We start from the raw sequence: 19,493 nt of genomic DNA on the forward strand, positions 1-19,493 counted from the left end.
GTTGAGGGGGTGGTGTTCAGCATTTGTTCGCTGAAGTAGTCGTAAAGGACCTTGATCTTCAGGTGCATGTAGGCGCTGAGCTCGTCGCAGAGTTCCTGGGAAGGTGTGATGTCCGTGGCTTCGCTGGGGGGTTATGTAAACTGCTGTATGACGTTGAACAGTTCCTTGGAGTTGGTCATATTGGTCTGGATCTTGTCTCTTATGAAGGTCCGTTTGGTGTCTCTTATGCGCTGGTGATATTCCTTTAGGGCACTCCTGTGGTTGTTCTGTGCTTCCGTGGTATTCTGGTTTCGCCAAGTTTTCCCTAGGTGTCTGCAGGAGCGTCTGGCTTCTTGTAGTTCTGTGGTGAATCAGGCGGCCTTCAGAGGGCGTTGTTTGGCGGGGAGGGGTGCAAGCTTGCCAGCGCAGTGGGAGATCCAGTGGTGAAGTTCTATGGCTGCGACATTGGAGTCGATAGTGGTGATGGGCGGATCTTGGAGGAGGGTGGTGTTGAGGTGTTCCTCTGTGACCTTGCTCCAGTTTCTTTGTGGTGGGTGCGGTGCGGGCTTGGGTGCATTGGTGGTGCTGAAGGTGAAGTGGATGCAATGATGGTCCGTCCAAGGGGGCTGGGTGGTGTGGCTGAAGCGGATGTTTGTCCCTCACCCGTTGGGTCGAGGGTGTTTCTGGCTTTGTGAGTGGGCGTGTTGACCAGCTGCTTCAGACTTAGGTTGGGGAAGTTATCGAGGAGAGTGGTGGAGTCGGGTTGTCACTGTTGTCGAGTTGGAAATTCAGGTCCCCGAGTAGGATGTAGCCCATGGAGGTGATGGCGTGGGGTGCGGCGAGCTCAACTATGGTAGTTGCGGAGTGGGTGTGAGGTCCCGGCGGTCTGTAGATGAGGGTGCCACATCATGTAGTCCTGGGGAATGTTTGGATCTGGAAGTGGAGGTGTTCTGCGTTGGAGTGGGGGTCACTCGTGCTGGATGTGGAGAGTTGGAGGGCAGTCTTGCGTGCGATGGCGAGTCCTCCTCCTGGGCGGTCCTTTCTCTGGATCTTGTAGCCGTCTGGGTTGGGCGTGGCAATGTCAGGCCTGGTAGTGGCGTTTGTCCAGGTTTCCGTGAAGAAGGGGACGTTGGGCGAGAGGATGTGTATCCGGTCCCAGATCTCTATGGAGTGTCAGTGCAGGGAGCACACGTTGAGAAGAATGCATGTGAGAGTTTCGACGGTGTGTGCATTATGCAGGTCGTCGGCGTGTCTTCCGGGGTTGAGTGCATGGAGTGTGGCGGAGTTGTAACGGTGGGGTCCCGGAGATCCATTGTTCCTGGCACTGGCCTTGGTCGGGTCATGGAAAGGAGCAGACAGGCTTGCCTTAGGCGCGCCTTCGGCACCCCAGAGGCGCGCCTGCTGCTCGTGTCCTCTGCGCTTCCGCGCAGCATCCGCCATTAAGGGGAGATGGTGGGACGATCAGATGGGACGCCGGATGGGCAAAGGAGGGGGGTGGGACGTAGGTGCACAGCGGCGGGAGAAATGAAGCGGGGAGACACCTCAGCAATAAAGACACAACAATAAGCAAGCAGAAGCGAGACACAACAATAATCACAGCAGTCAAGACACAATAATAATGAAACAGCCCAGTTCGAATTAAATAATATACTTAGCGGCGGTGACGGGCATGCAGGGGTCTCGAACCCCTCTCAGGAGGATGAGAGGAGGCTTCGGTGGCAGGGAAATTGGCGCGGAGCTGCTGGGGAGAGAGTGTGTCCTCAACCAGAGTAGTCAAAATCTACCTAAACCCACAGCAAGGCTCACACCAATATTGCTCCAGCACATATTCCAGCCCACCACCATAGATGCATCTTCCATCCCTACAAATGAAAGTTCCATGATTCACGAAAACTCCACTTGGAGGCATTATCTATCCAAGCCAACAAGCTTTGAAACTTGACTCCAAATAATAATGTTTCAAAAACATATCACCTTCAAGGCTCTTAACGTTGTCTGCTCTAACGTCAGACCCTTAAGTGATAATGCACTGTCATAAAAGACATACCTACATGTATACCAGCATCTACACATTCAAAATAATATGGCCTGGGCATACCACATTGCAACTAAATTATACTATCCTAACTATTATCTTTTCCTATAGTCAGTCTGTATGGCTTGAATGCTACAATGGCTCTTCAGTGACAGTTGCATGGTTACCGTACTAGAAAACATAAAATATCTACCACAGTTAAGCTCCTCCTTTGACCTCAACTGCAGCAACTGTTTATGCTGGTCGCATTAAAAAAAATCTAAAGCTTGCAATCCCATCAGATTTTAATTCCAGTGCCAGCAGCCAATGCCTACTAGCTGTTGACTATGGGTTGCTAACAATGTGAAACTAAATATGTCAGAATCTGAGATGCTTGCCTTTGGTAAATGGCCTACCTATTACGGGTCCATCTTCTACCCAGATGAGTTTGGTGTGCCTCCTAACAAGTCACACTTAGAAAAGATAAAACGTTTAGGGGGTTTATAAAATTCAAGCAAATTAAATGCGGTTCATTGTACACAAATAGATGCTGACATAGAGGTTTCGCATAACTAGACCACCATACATTTCAATCTACTTTAGGTTATTAAAATAGTATCTCTAATTAAGCATATTGAATTATGTTCCCTTATTAATGGAAACTACTGCTGCATGTGTGTGCTCAGCAAACATTCAAGTAGCAACACAACTTTTTTCCCAAAGCTATTTTGCACCAATTGGCAGACACACAGCGATAAAATAGCTTTGCTCCAAAAGCCCTGTATAATAAGTGAAAGGGACATTACAAATATGTGACCGTGCAAACACAGCTAGGATCTAGGGAAAGTTAAAGCTTGTAAAATAGCCTAACTCGACTTTGCATCAAATCATCTGACGAAAGTAAGCCCAAACAAAAGGCCATGTGGAATATTGTGTCATATTCCAATGTGTAAAACGTATACTATTCACAAAATTATCTGACTTCAATTTGTGCAGTTGCAATTCAGTTAATATTTATGCTGGGGGGAATCTTGCATTCCAGACACAGCTGGCTGTCCTTTGAGTTGTACCATAATGATTACACTCACAATAACCAGTCTTTCTTCAGTGAGCACCCCTGATTACATCAATGGGGCATGGCTCTCTGTAGACCTGGTGCTTTAATTCTTTACCATTTAGCACAGTTCAGGATCGTGATTATTTTATACACCACTGTGCCATGCAGTAGCGGCCCATATAGGGCGTGCTGCTGGGCGCTGACATAGGGCAGGAGAGGGGCAGGGTGGGGAGTAGTAAAATTTAGAATACGGTCGATTTCAGGTTTAGCACATTTAAGTGTTTGTAATGAAAATGTTGTTACATGTGGCTCTGACATAGCATAAGCAAAGAGCATTTGGGAGCAACAATGTGGGTAATATTTGCACATGCTAGAGTGAATTAAATCAGCACTGAGAAATCATTAAAAAAAATGAGTTGATGAAGTTTCCCTATTAAGAGCGTACTTGAAGACACTAACTGTTAAAATTAAGACGATAAACTCACATGGAAAATGTAAAGAGGCACATAGGTTTCGAGGAAATGGGAGACCACAGACTGTCACGAGGTCTCAAAACACTGAGATACTCTGAGCCTTTTGAACATGGCTAAAAACGATTGGCAAAGCCAAATTACCCCCTTTAGGCCAGACCAATGCTTGTTTATAAATAGCTGATGCTTTTTGCAATTAGGGGGTTGATTAATTTTCAGAAGCGCATCCACCTCAATAAGACCCAGAGAGAAGATGGTGATGACTGAAATGTTCAAGGGAAAACTTATGATTAGCAGCCAAAATATGAATTTAAAGGGGTTTTCCTTATAAAACAAAACAAGAATTAAACTTTCCGTGCTTGTGCCGGTGAAGTCACTCTGCTGTTCTGTTTAATACATGCATTGGTACAGGGTGCTTAGCTCTCATCAACTCGTAGGTTGCCTTGACTATAATGCAAACCTGACCAAAGGGTATTACATTGATGCGCTGTTTTTTTCTTTCTACAGCCGAGTGAGAGAAAGAGATTTCCCCAGATTTTATCTAAGGTATAACTTCCAAAATCAGCTGCTCTTGCCTGCATAGGATTAATGCTGCTCTGCATTTTGCTGCACTTAAAAACGATACTTTTTTAAAGTTTAAGCTGTGAGCACAGTCCCAAACACACTTTGTGAGATCTTCATCCTTCAGCCTTTCCGGCGAGTCACACCTGCTGCTGTTTACTCCTGGCTTCCTGCTTCCTTCACCAAGGTGTGTGCATTAGGATGCAGGAGAGCCCATCCCCCTGTCTCTAACAGTGACGGCCTGGAGCTGTCATCACCAAAGCTGGCTACTTGAGCCTTGTTATGCAGATATCTGCATTTGCACTTTTTTGGCTGGCAGTGGAAATGTCCGGGCGCGCTTTTTTTTGCTTTGCACAGGATAGGAACACTAGCTAGTGCCTCAGGAATGAATCAAAAGAATCACGTAGTTTTAAACTAAATGTTAGCACAGATGAAATAACATAATATATTTAGAGGCATAGGTCAGTCGTTTGCACGAGTAATAAATGAGCTGCACAATAAGGGCCTGTTAGTTTTAAATCTTTCACAGTCTAAATTACAGTTGCTCGATAAGTGGTTTGTTTTTTCTATTGGTCTTTTACTTTTAACTATGCTTTTATTTTAAACGTGGACTGCTAGTTACATTTCTTTGTTAACAATTCAATTAATATAATTTCTGTTATTTTAACTTGTTAGAGGTCATTGTATGATAGATTTTTTATTTTGTTGTCTGCTGTAAACAGGTTGTTTGTTCATGTTTTGTGCTGGGTTTTCTTATGAAGGGGATAAGCATAGGGGGTAAAAGCTGTTGAGTGCAGAAAAGACATATGCAATGATCTCTTTTGACCCAGTTCATATGCACCTTGGAAATTGGCTGCCAGCAGAGAATCTGTAAGTGGAATTAAGTCCATCTTTGAAACCAAATCTTGGTAATTCTGCTGCTGCTTCCACAATCAGCTAGTTTTCTATAACTGTTAATTTGTCAGAGGATGTATATCTCCAAAACTGCTGAATGGAATTCCACCGGCACAACTCTTAAGAACCTCATTCAGAATGTTCAGTCATTTGACTGTGAACCTGAGTTTGCTCCCAGCTTTTAATTTTACCCTGGGTGCTACATTTCCACCAGTCCTGAGTTATATAATTGCACATGTTTTGCCAGTTGAATTCTGGCAATACTTGTGCTGGAAGAATGCAATATTCTGAATCTTGCAGATGGCAATGGGGGCAAATATGCAAAATTGCTGTGTTTTCTCCCGCTTAACTTTAGGATCGCATTCTGTTTTTAAGATATTTTCCCCGCCCCCACTGAAAACGAAGTCAATAGATATTTAGAAGCAAGTCAGCTGTTATGTGCACTCGGTAAACAATATCACAGTTTAGTAAATCAAACTCAGGAGTAGGTTTTGTAATATGTAGATCCTAAAGTGATATATTTCAAGGCCTTTTCATATGTCATAATGAAAAGAAGAGGGAAAGTGAAATAAAACAATTGATTAGAATCAGACAGTTTGGTATTGTTTGGAAGCCGGAATTAATCCCAGGTGTTCCAATTTCACATTGTTCAATTCAGCAATTAGATGTATATGACTTGTTTCCCCTACACCCACTTGGCATTAATGCAGCCCTTGGTCACATCACAGACCAAACGTTTTAGCCCCTTAAAAAACTGTTTGAGAGTACCGATACTCCAGACAACTGGAAGCATCACACATCGCCAAGGAAAACACCAGCATAGAGGCATGCAAGCCTTTCAACAAAGCAACAACTCAAAAGTAGCTGTGTGTGGTGGAGTATTATTTCCACTGTGAAGCTAAGTTTTTTATTTTTATTTATTTATTTTTTACACTTATAGAGCGCACCGATACCAGTCGGCGTCCTGGCGCTGAAGTGATAATTCCAGAGAAGCGGAAAATCTAGGTACTTATTGGGAGAAGAGCAATGTCTTTAGATCTTTCCTGAATGCCAGGAGATTTTTATTGAGTTTGAGGGAGAGAGGGAGGGAATTCCACGCCGTCGCAGCTCCCCTGACAAAACTCCTTCCACCCCAGCGTGCCCTCTTGATCCGAGTGGTTTTGACCAGCCCAAGACTGGCAGACCTCAGTTGTCTACCTGGTCTGTACCACTGAAAAAGATCTTGAAGGAACACTGGGCCAAGACCATGTAGTGCCTTAAAGACAATACAGAGGGCCTTGAACCTAATTCGCTTCCGTACCGGAAGCCAGTGCAGTTTATCCAACTCCTTGGAGACTGAGGAAAACTTGGGCAATCCCCCAATCAGGCGGGCGGCCGCATTTTGTAAAACTTGAAGCTTGTTGAGCACCCCCTGTTGTGCCTTGAGAAAAAGGCTATTACAATAGTCGATGCGTGAGAGAACGAGGGCTGTCACCACCGTCTTTCTACTGCCCTCAGGAAGGTAGGGTAGAACCTTTCTGATAATTCTCAGGGTGCAATGTACTGAGGAACTCAGCGCATTGACTTGGGGTTTGAAGGTGAGAAGGTTGTCAATAACGACCCCCAAATTCTTCACCTTTGAAACGGGGATAGGAGGAGACCCCATATCAGTGGGCCACCAGTTAGGGCTCCAAAGATTAGTACTTGGGCCAAAGATGATCACCTCAGTTTTTGATGAATTCAATTTTAAACAGCTTTTTGCCATCCAGGAGCTGACTGCAGACATGCAATCCTGAAACCTGCCTGCCACCTCCCTCTCAGTCCCCGGGAGCACCGAGACCACAATCTGGGTGTCATCGGCGTATGATGTTAACTCGAACCCGAAGGATCTGATTACTGGGGCGAGAGCGGCTACGTAGATGTTGAATAAAGTGGGGCTTACGGAGGATCCCTGCGGGACCCCCTCCGGGAGCTCGAAAGGTCTTGATTCGTACTCCCCCATGGCCACCACTTGTACCCGCTCAGTTAAAAAGGCCTCCAAGAGCTTGAGTGCTTGGCCTCGGACCCCGCAGCCCTCCAGCCGATCTAGCAACAGTGCATGGTGGACAGTATCGAAGGCCGCTGACAGGTCGAAAAGGATCAGCACTGCCTGGCCCCCTTCGTCAAGCACCTTCCGGATCTCCTCTGTGGATTTAATCAGAGCTGTCTCAGTGCTGTGACCCTCTCTGAAACCATGTTGGGCTGAGTCGAGACCTTTTGAATTACGCAAGAAGGAACAGAGTTGGGAGTTCATAATTTTCTCAACCAATTTCGCCGGCAGTGGCAGCCTGGATATTGGTCTATAGCTGTTAGGGTCCGCAATATCAAGGGAGGGTTTTTTGAGGAGCGGGCTGATTGAGGCCCGTTTCCAAATCTTAGGGAAGTTCCCTTTCTCAAACATTAAATTGAAAATCCCGGCCAGCTGGTTCGCGATAGGAACAGCCGCCAGTTTTGCAATAGAAGTGGGGCAAGGATCGTAAGGTGATCCTGATTTGGTGGCCAGCAACAGTTTTGCTACTTCCTCTGCCTCTACAGGGTTGAAGGTCGAGAGAGAAGCCCCCGTGGATCCCGCATGAGTGTTCCTATGGGGAGTTTCAAGGAGGCTCTGGGCCACCTGGGGTTCAAGAGAGGTAACTATCACCTGAACTTTATTCTGAAAGAACTTTGCTAAGGACTCACAGAGTTCTGGATTAGGCGGGACCATCACCGCCTTAGGAGAGGCCAGACTGGTGACTGTATCGAAAAGTTCTTTTGTTGAGTTTTTAGCCTTCTCAATACGGTCCGTAAAATAGACCCTCTTAGCTGGCCTGATCTCATCTTTATAGGCCCTTTGGCCGGCCTTAAGTCTCTCCTTGTCAGGCTCAGAATAGCTGGTCCTCCAAATCCGTTCTAGTTTTTTGCATGCTATTTTGGCACCTCTGAGGACGTCCGAGTACCAGGGGGCTGATGGCGCCGACCTAGTGGGCCGACATCGTTTGGGGGGTGCCAGCTTGAGGCAAGCATGATCAATCCAGTCTGTGTACTCGGAAGTAGCTGTGCTTACATCTGTCGGTCGGGCCGGGCCAGAGGCCAGAAGCAACTCCTCCAAGTCAGTTCCATTGATGTTTTTCCAAGGCCTACACATCCTGCTAGTTTGCCCCTCACCTGTCACTGTTTTAGCCTGAGAACTGAGGATGGCGAACCGCACCACCCCATGGTCTGTCCAGGGTAGTGGTTCGGCTTTTTGGAATATTAGATCTGAACTGTTAGTGAAGATTCCATCTAAAGTGTGGCCAGCCTGATGGGTTGGCCCTGCTACCGACTGGATCAAACCCACTACAGACATTACGTCTAATAAGGCCAAGGTGTCTGAGTCAGCGGGATCTTCCAAATGGAAGTTAAAATCCCCCAGAACAGTAAAGGAGTCAGCCCCAACCGCCTCCTCTAAAATACTGCCAACTGTTTCGAGAAAGCGGGACTTCGCCCCAGGGGGTCTGTAAAGCAGGCATCCCTTAAAGGAGTAATGGTTGGAGAGATCCAGCTTAAACCCCAGGGCCTCACACGCCCCGGAGGAAGCTGGAAAGAGCCAAGGACAACATCCATCTACATCTAGATCAATCACAGACATAATTTTGAAATCAACCACCTCTCAAGCATCACAACAACGAGAGCACGTCAAGGTATCTCAACTGTTTCTATTAGTAGTGTCCTGGCAAAAGAACCACAATGATAAGGGTATTACTATAGACAATCAAGAGCCCTCAGCGAAGAGTAAACTATGCGTAAGAGCTCCAACTAATGTTCAAGCTTGGGCCCTTCATCGGTCGGGGGCAATAGCGCAGAGAGAAAAAGCACAGAATGCAACAGAAATGTTCACAAAGTGAATCAGGTAGATGACCGAGAGAATGCAAAAGGCTACATAAAATAAGGAATGGTCAGCCTAGAACAGCTGCCCAACTACTTGGGCCATCAAAAAACAGCTATTCACAATATCCACTAAGAACCAGGTGTGGCAAGATAGGACAGGCATGCTCGGAACAATTTCTCTCCAAATAAATCCGGAGAAAGGCTGGACGTAGTGGGTTACTAAGGCTTACCAGACCACTTAGTTGTTGGTGACAGTCCCCCAACACCGTCAAACAGCTCACTCACCCATGGACTGCAAAAGTGGTAAAGATAGAGCTTTTCTGAACTGCAAAATGGGTTTAAGGTCTCGCAAAAAAGAGTGGGTACAAAATTAGCGTTACTACATATTTTCTATTTGCTTTGTTGTTAAGGCATTAATGGCTTGCAATTACAATGTACAGCCACTTTATGGCATTTTATTATTCTCATTCTCCTGGCCTTGTAGACATAGTGTATGATTATATTGATGTTCAAGTACCTGCAGAGATAGTGTGTGATTATTGTAATATTACAGTTATTGCATACATTGTGTGTGATGATAGTTACATTGGATCCATATGTGATAGTATGTCTTGAGAATGATGCTCAGTTTGCCCCCCATTTTAGTGTGTTATTATAGTCATGTTCAACGTCTCTAAGAGATAGTGACTTAAAGTCATGCAAAGGTCCCCACAGATAAATTGTTTGATATTAGTCATGTCCAAATCCCCTATGAAATAGAGTATTATGATAGTCATGTTAAATTCCAGGTAGAAATAGTGTGTTAGTACACTAAGTCCACACAAATATGCCATTAAGTAAAGTTACTCTCAGGTCCCACTAGAGATCGTGTGGGGTTATATTCATGATCAAGTACCCCGAGAGGTAGTATGTGATTATAATTATGTTCAAATGCCCACAGAGATGGTGTGTGATTATAGGCTGGTTCAAGTCCTCACATAGAGAGTGTTGTGCTAGTCTTATTCAAGTCCTCGTAGAGACACTGTATTAAAATAGTTAAACTCAAGTCCCTGCAGAGATACTACGTTTTTATAATGATGGCCAGATCTCAGCACAGATAGTGTGTCATTATGTTCATGCTTAGGTCCTGTAGAAATATTGTGTGATTATAGTGAAACTCAGGTTCCCATAGTGATAGTGAGGATTAGAAGGATGTCACATCCTCATAGAATTAATTATTATAGACCTCTGGAGAATTAGTGTGATGACTGTCAAATTCAAGCCTGTGTTTGGATAATCTTTTTTGAAAGACATGTTGAAGACCTTGTAGAGATGGTGCATGATGATAGCCATGCTTAAGTCCCCACAAAGATAGTGTGTGATTATATTGATGCCAAGGTCCCACAGAGATAGTGTGGGATTATAGGGATGCCCATTTCCCCACAGAGAGAGTGTGTGATTATAGGGATGCCAGGCCCCCACAGAGACAGCGATCTGATTATAGGGATATCCAGGTCCCACAAAGATGGTAGATGCAAGTTCAAACTTGCTGAACAATCTTTGGCCATCATACGGCAAATCAAACAATTGCTAATGAACATCTTCTGAAAAACATGCCATCAGAGGATGTCTAGGCAAACTTACAGCAGATCTAGTCTTATCTTGTCACATTTGCGCTGCATTCAAAGACAGAGGTCACATTTTATGTTCTGTCTTACGAGGGAGCTTGGTGTTTACTTTTCTTTTTCTGACATAAAAGTCGTAGGATTTATGTGCCAATCATGCTGGATACTAGATGTAAGAAAGTTTTGTTTAGCACACAACAACATTTAAATTAAAGTTGCAAGTATTACTGACTATTGCAGAAATAACTACATACAAATGAAGGACTTTTTATGTTAATTCTAAAGTGTTTTGGAAACAAATACTTTAATATGACCAAAACAAATCAATACACTAGGTGATGGCATTGCCACACAACATTGTTTGTGCACTGCCTAGCTCTATTTGTAAAATGTCTGTGAAAATGTAATGGAGATTTCAATTGAACTTTTGTTGTTTGTAATGGCAGGGCACTACCATACCATGCAGTCTCCATTCTGTTCTTCACCACTCCATGTCAATGCACTTTACTGTGCACCACTCCACTTCACACAACTCCATGCCTCTGCACTCTGTGCCACTGCACTCTACTCCACTTTGCACCCCTTGACTTTATGCCACTGCACTCAATGCCACTTCACTCTACGCCTCTCTACACTATTATGCACAACTGTACTCTATACAGATGCACTCAACGCCACTCTGCTCAACACCACTGCAGTCTTCACCACTGCCCTCTACACCACTCCAAGCTAGCTCACTCCAATCTACTCTTCACAGCTCCACTCTATGCCACTCCACTCTACACCACTCTGCTATAATGCACTGTGACACTGCACATAATGCTAATATACTTCATGCCAATGCACTTTACTCTGTAACACTCAACTCAACACCCTATGCACTCTACACCAGTCCACTACACTTTACGCTGCTGCACTTTACCCTGCACCACTTCACTCTATGCAACTTTACTCTGAAATAATCTATTCTATGCCACTGCACTCTAGTACTCTACTCCAGGCCACTACGCTCTATGCCACTCTACTCAAAGCCATTGCACTCTACACCACTGCACTCTTTGCCAATGCACTCCATGCTGCACCACTGTACTCTATGCCAATGCACTGTACGCCACTCTACACCACTGCACTCGGACACTACTCTGCACTACTGCACTCTATGCCAATGAACTCTATGACACTTTACTTTGCATGTCAGGAATTTACATCACTCTACTCTACGCCACTGCACTCTACGCCGCTGCACTCTGCACCACTCTATGCAACTGCACTCTCTGCCACTCTACTCTACTCTTCACCACTACATTACACTCTGCTCTGCACCACTGCACTCTACTATGCACCACTCTAATGTACGCAACTGCATTGTATGATGTTGCATTGCACTCCAGTAAATTCTATGCTGCACTCTATGCCACTGCACCGTACCCTACACAACTCCACTCTATATATCTTCAATCTGCTCTACTCGGCTGCACAATATGCCACAGCACTATACGCCACTCAACTTCACTCTGTGCCTCTACACTCTATGGCACTTCACTTTATTCTGAAACAATCTAGTCAACATCACTTTACTCTATCCCACTGCACTTTACGTCACCCTACTCCACTCTTTCCCACTGCACTCTATGCCAATGTACTCTATGTCACTGCAGTCTAAACCACTGCACTATATTCTACCTCATTGTACTCTATGCCACTCTACTCTATGCCACTCTACACCACTGCACTCTGCGACTTTCGACCCTGCACCACTCCACTCAATGTCACTTCACTCTATTCTGAAACAATCTACTCTATGCCACTGCAATCTATGCCACTTAACTCTACTCTGCACCACTATACTCTATGCCACTTCACTTTACTAAATACATCTACTCTATGCCACTGAACTCTATACCACTGCAATCTATGCCTCTTTACTCCACTCAGTGCCACTCTGCCACTGCACCACTTCACACAATGTCACTTCACTCTATTCTGAAACAAACTACTCTACGCCACTGGACTATATGCCACTGCAATCTATGCCACTTTACTCCACTCTGCACCACTATACTCTATGCCACTTAACTATACTCAAAAAACTACTCTATGCCACTGAACTCTATACCACTGCAATCTATGCCTCTTTACTCCACTCAGTGCCACTCTGCCACTGCACCACTTCACTCAATGTCACTTCACTCTATTCTGAAACAAACTACTCTACGCCACTGGACTATATGCCACTGCAAGCTATGCCACTTTACTCCACTCAGTGCCACTCTGCCACTGCACATTATGCCATTCTACTCTAAACCATTGAACTCTATGCTACTACATTCTATGCCAATGCATTCTACATCACTGTAGACTAAACCACTACACTCTACTCTGCCCCACTGTACTCTATGCCACTCTACTCTATGTCACTGCACTCTATGCAAATGCACTCAGACACTCTACACCATTGCACTCTACGGCAGTCTACTCTGCAACACTGCACTCTCTGCCACTAAACTCAACTACAATCTACTCTGCACTACTGCACAACTGCCAATGCACTCTACATTTCTCTTCTCTGCATCCCTGCATTCTGCACCACTGAACTCTGCATCACTACACTGCACAGCACTCTCTGCCACTCTACTCTGTCACTCTAATCTACACCACTGCACTCTATGCCATTGCACTCCATACCACATTGGTCCACTCCTCCATGCACCAATACATGCTTCTATGCATCAGTCTAATCTATGCCACTGCATTGCATGACACTGTATTGTATACGACTAAATTATAAACTGGTGAAGTCTACACCACTGCACGATATGTCACTGCATTCGAGGCCCCTCCACACTCCTCTGCACCACTCGGCTATGCACCACTGTGCTCTACGCCACTGCACTCTACACCACTCTACTGAACATTCTTTGCCATTGCATTCACCGCCATTCTACACCACCGCACTCTACTCCACTGAACTCTATGCCTCTCTATTCTACACTACTGCATTTTAGGCCAATGCACTATACACCACTCAATTCTAACATAACTTAATGTATATTTGTAAAGCATGTATCAAGAGGGAGAGAGAGGACCAGATAGCTAGTCCGTATCCCCAATTTATATATAGTTTAATCAAAAGGAGACTAGCTGGAGTTGGGGGGGGGGAAGATTAACAAGATTCAGTATTGAAATCTAAGTGACTCACTCTTGTTTTGTCAAGGGTGGTGAAACCTGGTAGGTGTGCTCATGAAGCCCTCACCCACCAACCTAGTTGGTGGCATGCTTCATCATCGGGCCCACCCAGTGACACCTTGCGTGTCCCGGGTGTGCTTCGACGCCTGATTACAGCGGAGCAGGTATGTCGCTGAGTGTGCGGTGAAGGGTGCTATGAATGTGGATTTAAAACGGCTTGGCGGTGGTCCCAGTACCCGAAGGTAAATTAAATTTTAATACCTGGGCCACCGTCAGCGGTTAAAAATAAGGCAGACGGACGTTAGAGGCGAGTTACGACCTCCCACGTCCTTTGATGGGTCAACATGTTTCAGCCAGTGCCTTATGAATATGCTGGCTTTCTTCAGGACAGATAAAAAGTGTGTGCAGTTAAAACTAGTGGGTGTGAAGTGGCAAGGGATTGGCCAGCATTTCTGGCCAGAGCCTGCTTTGGACCTGTAGTGCCTCCTTCGGAGAACCGGTTCTGCGAAGGAGGCACTACAGGTCCAAAGCAGGCTCTGGCCAGAAATGCTGGCCAATCCCTTGCCACTTCAAAACCTTGAAGCCAAAATTCCTAAAAACTAGCGTGTTTCTTGAGAAGGGAATCCCCCTCTCACACATAGATACACTTTAGGGCGTGTAGACACATAGTCTTAATCACACACCCACTAGTTTTAACTGCACACACTTTTTATCTGTCCTGAAGAAAGCCAGCATATTCATAAGGCACTGGCTGAAACATGTTGACCCATCAAAGGACGTGGGAGGTCGTAACTCGCCTCTAACGTCCGTCTGCCTTATTTTTAACCGCTGACGGTGGCCCAGGTATTAAAATTTAATTTACCTTCGGGTACTGGGACCACCGCCAAGCCGTTTTAAATCCACATTCATAGCACCCTTCACCGCACACTCAGCGACATACCTGCTCCGCTGTAATCAGGCGTCGAAGCACACCCGGGACACGCTAGGTGTCACTGGGTGGGCCCGATGATGAAGCATGCCACCAACTAGGTTGGTGGGTGAGGGCTTCATGAGCACACCTACCAGGTGTCACCACCCCTTGACAAAACAAGAGTGAGTCACTTAGATTTCAATACTGAATTTTGTTAATCTTCCCCCCCCCTAACTCCAGCTAGTCTCCTTTTGATTAAACTACACTATTTGTAAAGCGCACATTCACCCAGAAGGGCCTCTTGGTGCTGAATAACAGATGTTTATTGTTACCCAACTCAATGGTACTCATTTTATCGACCTAAGGATGAAAGTCTGAGAAGACCTGCAAGGATTTGAACCTGTGACCATGTGGTCAAACACAAGCCCCTACAGTAGACGCATCAGTCAGACACGGTCACTCCATTTTACTCCACTCTATGCCCCTGCACTCTGCAACACTCGACTCTACGCTACTGCACTCTATGCCACTGCACTCTACAGCCCTATATTCTACTCTGCAACACTCCACCCTGCACCACTCCACCCTGCACCACTCCGCCCTGCCCCACTCCGCCCTGCCCCACTCCGCCCTGCACCACTCCGCCCTGCACCACTCCGCCCTGCACCACTCCGCCCTGCACCACTCCAACCTGCACCACTCCAACCTGCACCACTCCAACCTGCACCACTCCAACCTGCACCACTCCAACCTGCACCACTGCATTATACTGTTCAACACTCTACTGAAAACCATGCCTCTGTACTCTACGCCACTGCACTCTATGCCACTATACCCTGCAACATTCTATACCTATGCATTCCACACCACCTCACTCTACGCTACGCCTCTAGTGTACACCACTCTATGTGACTCCACTCTGCTGCTCCGAATCATGACACTATGCCACAACCCTCTACTCCACTGTTCACCATTCCCCTCTACGACCCTTCAGTCCACTCTTTCTATATCACTAACTTTTGGCCATGATAAACATCAGCCACGCTTGTGTACAACATGGTTAAAATACATATTCAAATCCAATCACTCTTGCATAGGTAAGACCTATTGGCTTTGCTAATGCTTGGTTTGTGTTGTCTTACTTTTCCCACATATGTCTTTCCATGTCATCATTCCCTTATCTCCTCCTCATGACTCCTCATGTTTTTTCCAGGGTTTGAATGCAACTAATCAGAAAAAAGTTCTGTTGCTTTTTAGGTCGAGCGTAGCGATGGACCTCGTGTATACTTTAGTATACTTGAATATGGGGACACGAGTCGGAGGCGCGCATTTTCCGTCTCGGATTTGGCCTCGTGAGCGCGCTTTTGCTGCTGGCTGTTTGCGTGCGAGCGCGACTCTGCCATGCGCCTTGGAAAACGAAACCTAAGAGCCGCGCGACGTGAGCTGTCTACGGTAAAAGCTCACGCGCGCGGCTCTTAGGTTTCGTTTTGACTTGTTCTTTTTTGGATCCATTTCACATGGGTGCAAATAAAGGAATGGAAGAAAGAGAGGGTAAAACCAGTTTCTTGGGGTCTCGGTTTTTAGGCCTGACCCAGCGCATATGGCGATCCTCGTCATTCTCATTAAGCACATCGCGCACCTACTTGAGCGAGATCACTTTCACTTTTGCGGCCGCATTGTTTGATGGCTGTGCGGCCAATGCTTGCTTTTATCCCAGGCACGCACTTCTGTCTCCACGCTTCCGACCCACTTTTTCGCTCTATTCTTCTCCCTTTTCCCTCTCCCGCATTGCTCTCTCTCTCTCTCTCTCTCTCTCTGTCTTTTCTCTCTCTCTCTCTGCGCTCTCACTGTTAGTTTCTTCTCTTTGCTTGTCCAAGGCGGTCATCTCTTTCTTCAACAACCCCCCTCCCCTGGCAGACTCTCCCAACGCTAACTGGCGTCTTCCGATGGTTTACGGCCAAAGGTAGTTAATGCACCTGCTGCTACTGAAGTTGCGTGTAAAGCCTCTTTGACGGAATTGACTTCTTTCAGCCTTTATCATTTCGAGGTCGATACAACATCCGTAAATGTTATAATTCATCTCGATAAATATTCATCCATGTTTCATCTCTTTTTTTATTTCAACTATCATAGTCTCGCATCAGCTGGAGCTGGGCGAGCTAAGTGGTTGCAGGCTGGATGGAGAAGCGCTGTGGGAGCAGCGAGGAAATGAAGCCGCTTCACAATTAGAGCCCGTGATTGAGTGGGGGGCGCAGAGTGTCTGAGTGTGTGGGTGCGTGTGAGGAGTGGGCCACACGGGGGCTACGAGACGAAAATAAGTCCTGATGGGAGCTCTTCGATTTCTGCAAACCAGGCCCCTACTGTCACAGCTTCGTATCAAAGCAGCTAAAAACAGTATTTTGTCTGGATTTCAGGCGCTGTACTTCTTTGCAGGCTGGCAACATTTCACACGACGTTGTATCACTCATATTTTAAGTTACATGTCTGCCCGAGGAGGAAAACTTGTCAGCAAATCCCAATAGCCGACCTTTGTTTATATGCCACATAATACATTTTCAATACATTTGAGTGGCAGTTCATGACCCACAATAGAATGCTCGTGACCACCAGATATATTTATTGACCAACCACATACCACACGAGCCTACCAATTATGCGTGCAGAACCGAACATATTTGTTTGTTGTGCATATATGCTCATATATATCCCTTTGTTCCTCTTTGTACTCCAATATCTTGCCAATCACTGTTGTTTCTACGGACCTACTGGCCTACCTCTTTTGGTCCGGGAACATCTGTAGCTCTCAGATACCCGCCTGGGTCTTGTCCGCGCTACATAAAATTTTATATAAATAAAGCATCCTCGAAGAAAGTAACAAGGGAACTATTACTTGCCTCTCTGCATGTCCAACCAACTTCTAGTGTGAAAAAATAGTGCTTTGGTTTAAAGTGAGGCGATTAATCATCACCTTTGATTACAGCACCTCCTCATATTGCACACTACACAACACTCATTCAGAGTCCAAGTAAAGAATTTGGCACTCTCATGAACAGGTTGGAGCCAAGATCAACTGTGATTACCCTGAGGGCATCTGAATAAGCAAAATAAAAACTTTTAACAATTAGTTACAATACCAGAAATTTATTGATTATTCCTCTCTAATGATTTGGAGTACACAACAGACTGACACTGCCTCCTTTTAGATGCCTTACCCCATCAGTCAGTCCATGACCAATCCGCTGGCGGAGATATTGTTTTTGTGGAATCTCAAGTAAAAAAAAAAATATTTTTTTTCCTTATTTATACCCCTCTCTCTTCTTTAAACAGTGTGGAATGACACCTGCCACTCTCTTACATGCAAGAACAGCTTACCTTGTTGTTTAGGAATAACTTGGCCATAGTCCTAACCAATGTTCCCTCTAACTTGTTTCCTCTATGTGCGGCAGGGGAAGGTCTCTGTGCGCTGCAGCCAATGCTATGTGCACCAAGAACCAGACCGCGCATGTGGGTGCAGCGACAAATATCAGTGCAAAAATCCCTTTAAACGTTTTGCTTAAAAAGTGAAAATACGCTGCATTTCCAGACATAAAGCGCCACATGATGGGTTTTAAGACCGGTTTGCAATTTACATACACACACTATGACATGAATTGGTTACACAAGCAAGCTCACTTCGGCTTTAGTAAAAGCACAAGGCTCCAACGGTGGTACAAAGATAAGATTTACTAAAGATTCTCAACTAGAGCTCTGTTCATAGGGTGGGGAAATGTTGGGAGCCTATACATGATGGCATAACTGGGGATACATGCAGGGGGGCACATGTTATTCCCCCCAGTGTGCATGCACCCCTAGTTCCTGCAGGGCATGAACTGTTGACACAGCGACCTCAAATCCATTCTTTAAATGCTCTGAGAACCCTTTTGAATTCAATTTGGAAAATTCTCTTTCCAATAGAGGAAGACTAGGCGGCTCTCCCTCCTCCAGGTCACCAAATGATACATGGACATTTAAGAAACTGACACGTATGAATATATTCTACCTGTACTGAGTGAGTTGTGTTTGCCTACATACCCAGCCACCTTCCCTTTCTCTGTGTGTGTATGTATGTATGTTTATATATATATATATATACACACAAACACACCCACGCATATAATATACTTGTTTGTGCACAGACAAGAAATATTCAAGTGTATAGTAAAGAATGTTGGTATAAGTCCCAGCAGGATTGTCCAGAGGATGTCTGCAAATCAGTATTGGCTGAAACATGTCAAAACTACTAAGAGAGACTGAGAGAAACTGGGTTATTAGTTGGGAAGGATGAAAGTAATAAGTCTGCAATTGTCTTTTGACTCGGAGCCAAGTACCCTATTGTAGCACTTGGCTAGGGTAGCAAAGTTGATTAGTCCTAGGCCTATTTAGAAGAGATGGTGTGGACTAGCAATACCAATTTTCTGGCACGCAACAACAATACTCCCAAAAATATTCCAGTTAGTGCCTTTTCTTTTAAAAGGGAAAAGTACACTTATTTCACAACCATACGCAACTATTAACTGATGAATAGATACATCCGGTAGATAAAAATAACTTCGGTGGCATTCTCATATCACATTTCACCCTTAGTGGGTACTGAACCACATAATCAGAATCACCTCCACTTGTATCAGTTATAATATCACATTATAAGGTAGTATCATTATTTATAAAGCAGGATGACTGGTCTGGTCAGGTTATTACCTTTACCAAATTAATAACTGAAACCATGTAATAATGTGTAAATGCTATACATTAAAAGTAGCAAGGGATGTCAATAGGTAAGAGTCAGGCCTAAAGGTTTGTCACGATTTCACCATGTTTATAAAATAGCATTATATTGTGATTTACCCCTGTATCATAAATTAAACCAATGGAATTAATAAACATTTTGAAATGTGTTCATAAAATGTATAGGCAT

At 45.1% G+C, this 19,493-nt stretch overlaps 1 protein-coding gene across 1 annotated transcript in view; it reads right to left on the reverse strand.

The window, feature by feature from the left end:
- LOC147708370 (uncharacterized) overlaps positions 1-19,493 on the reverse strand; it is a 727,732-nt gene that overhangs the window by 256,191 nt on the left and 452,048 nt on the right. The gene's annotated exons all lie outside the window — the stretch shown is intronic.

The sequence above is a fragment of the Lissotriton vulgaris genome, chromosome 6, assembly GCF_964263255.1.
Source record: "Lissotriton vulgaris chromosome 6, aLisVul1.2, whole genome shotgun sequence".
Classification (NCBI taxonomy): Eukaryota; Metazoa; Chordata; class Amphibia; order Caudata; family Salamandridae; genus Lissotriton; species Lissotriton vulgaris.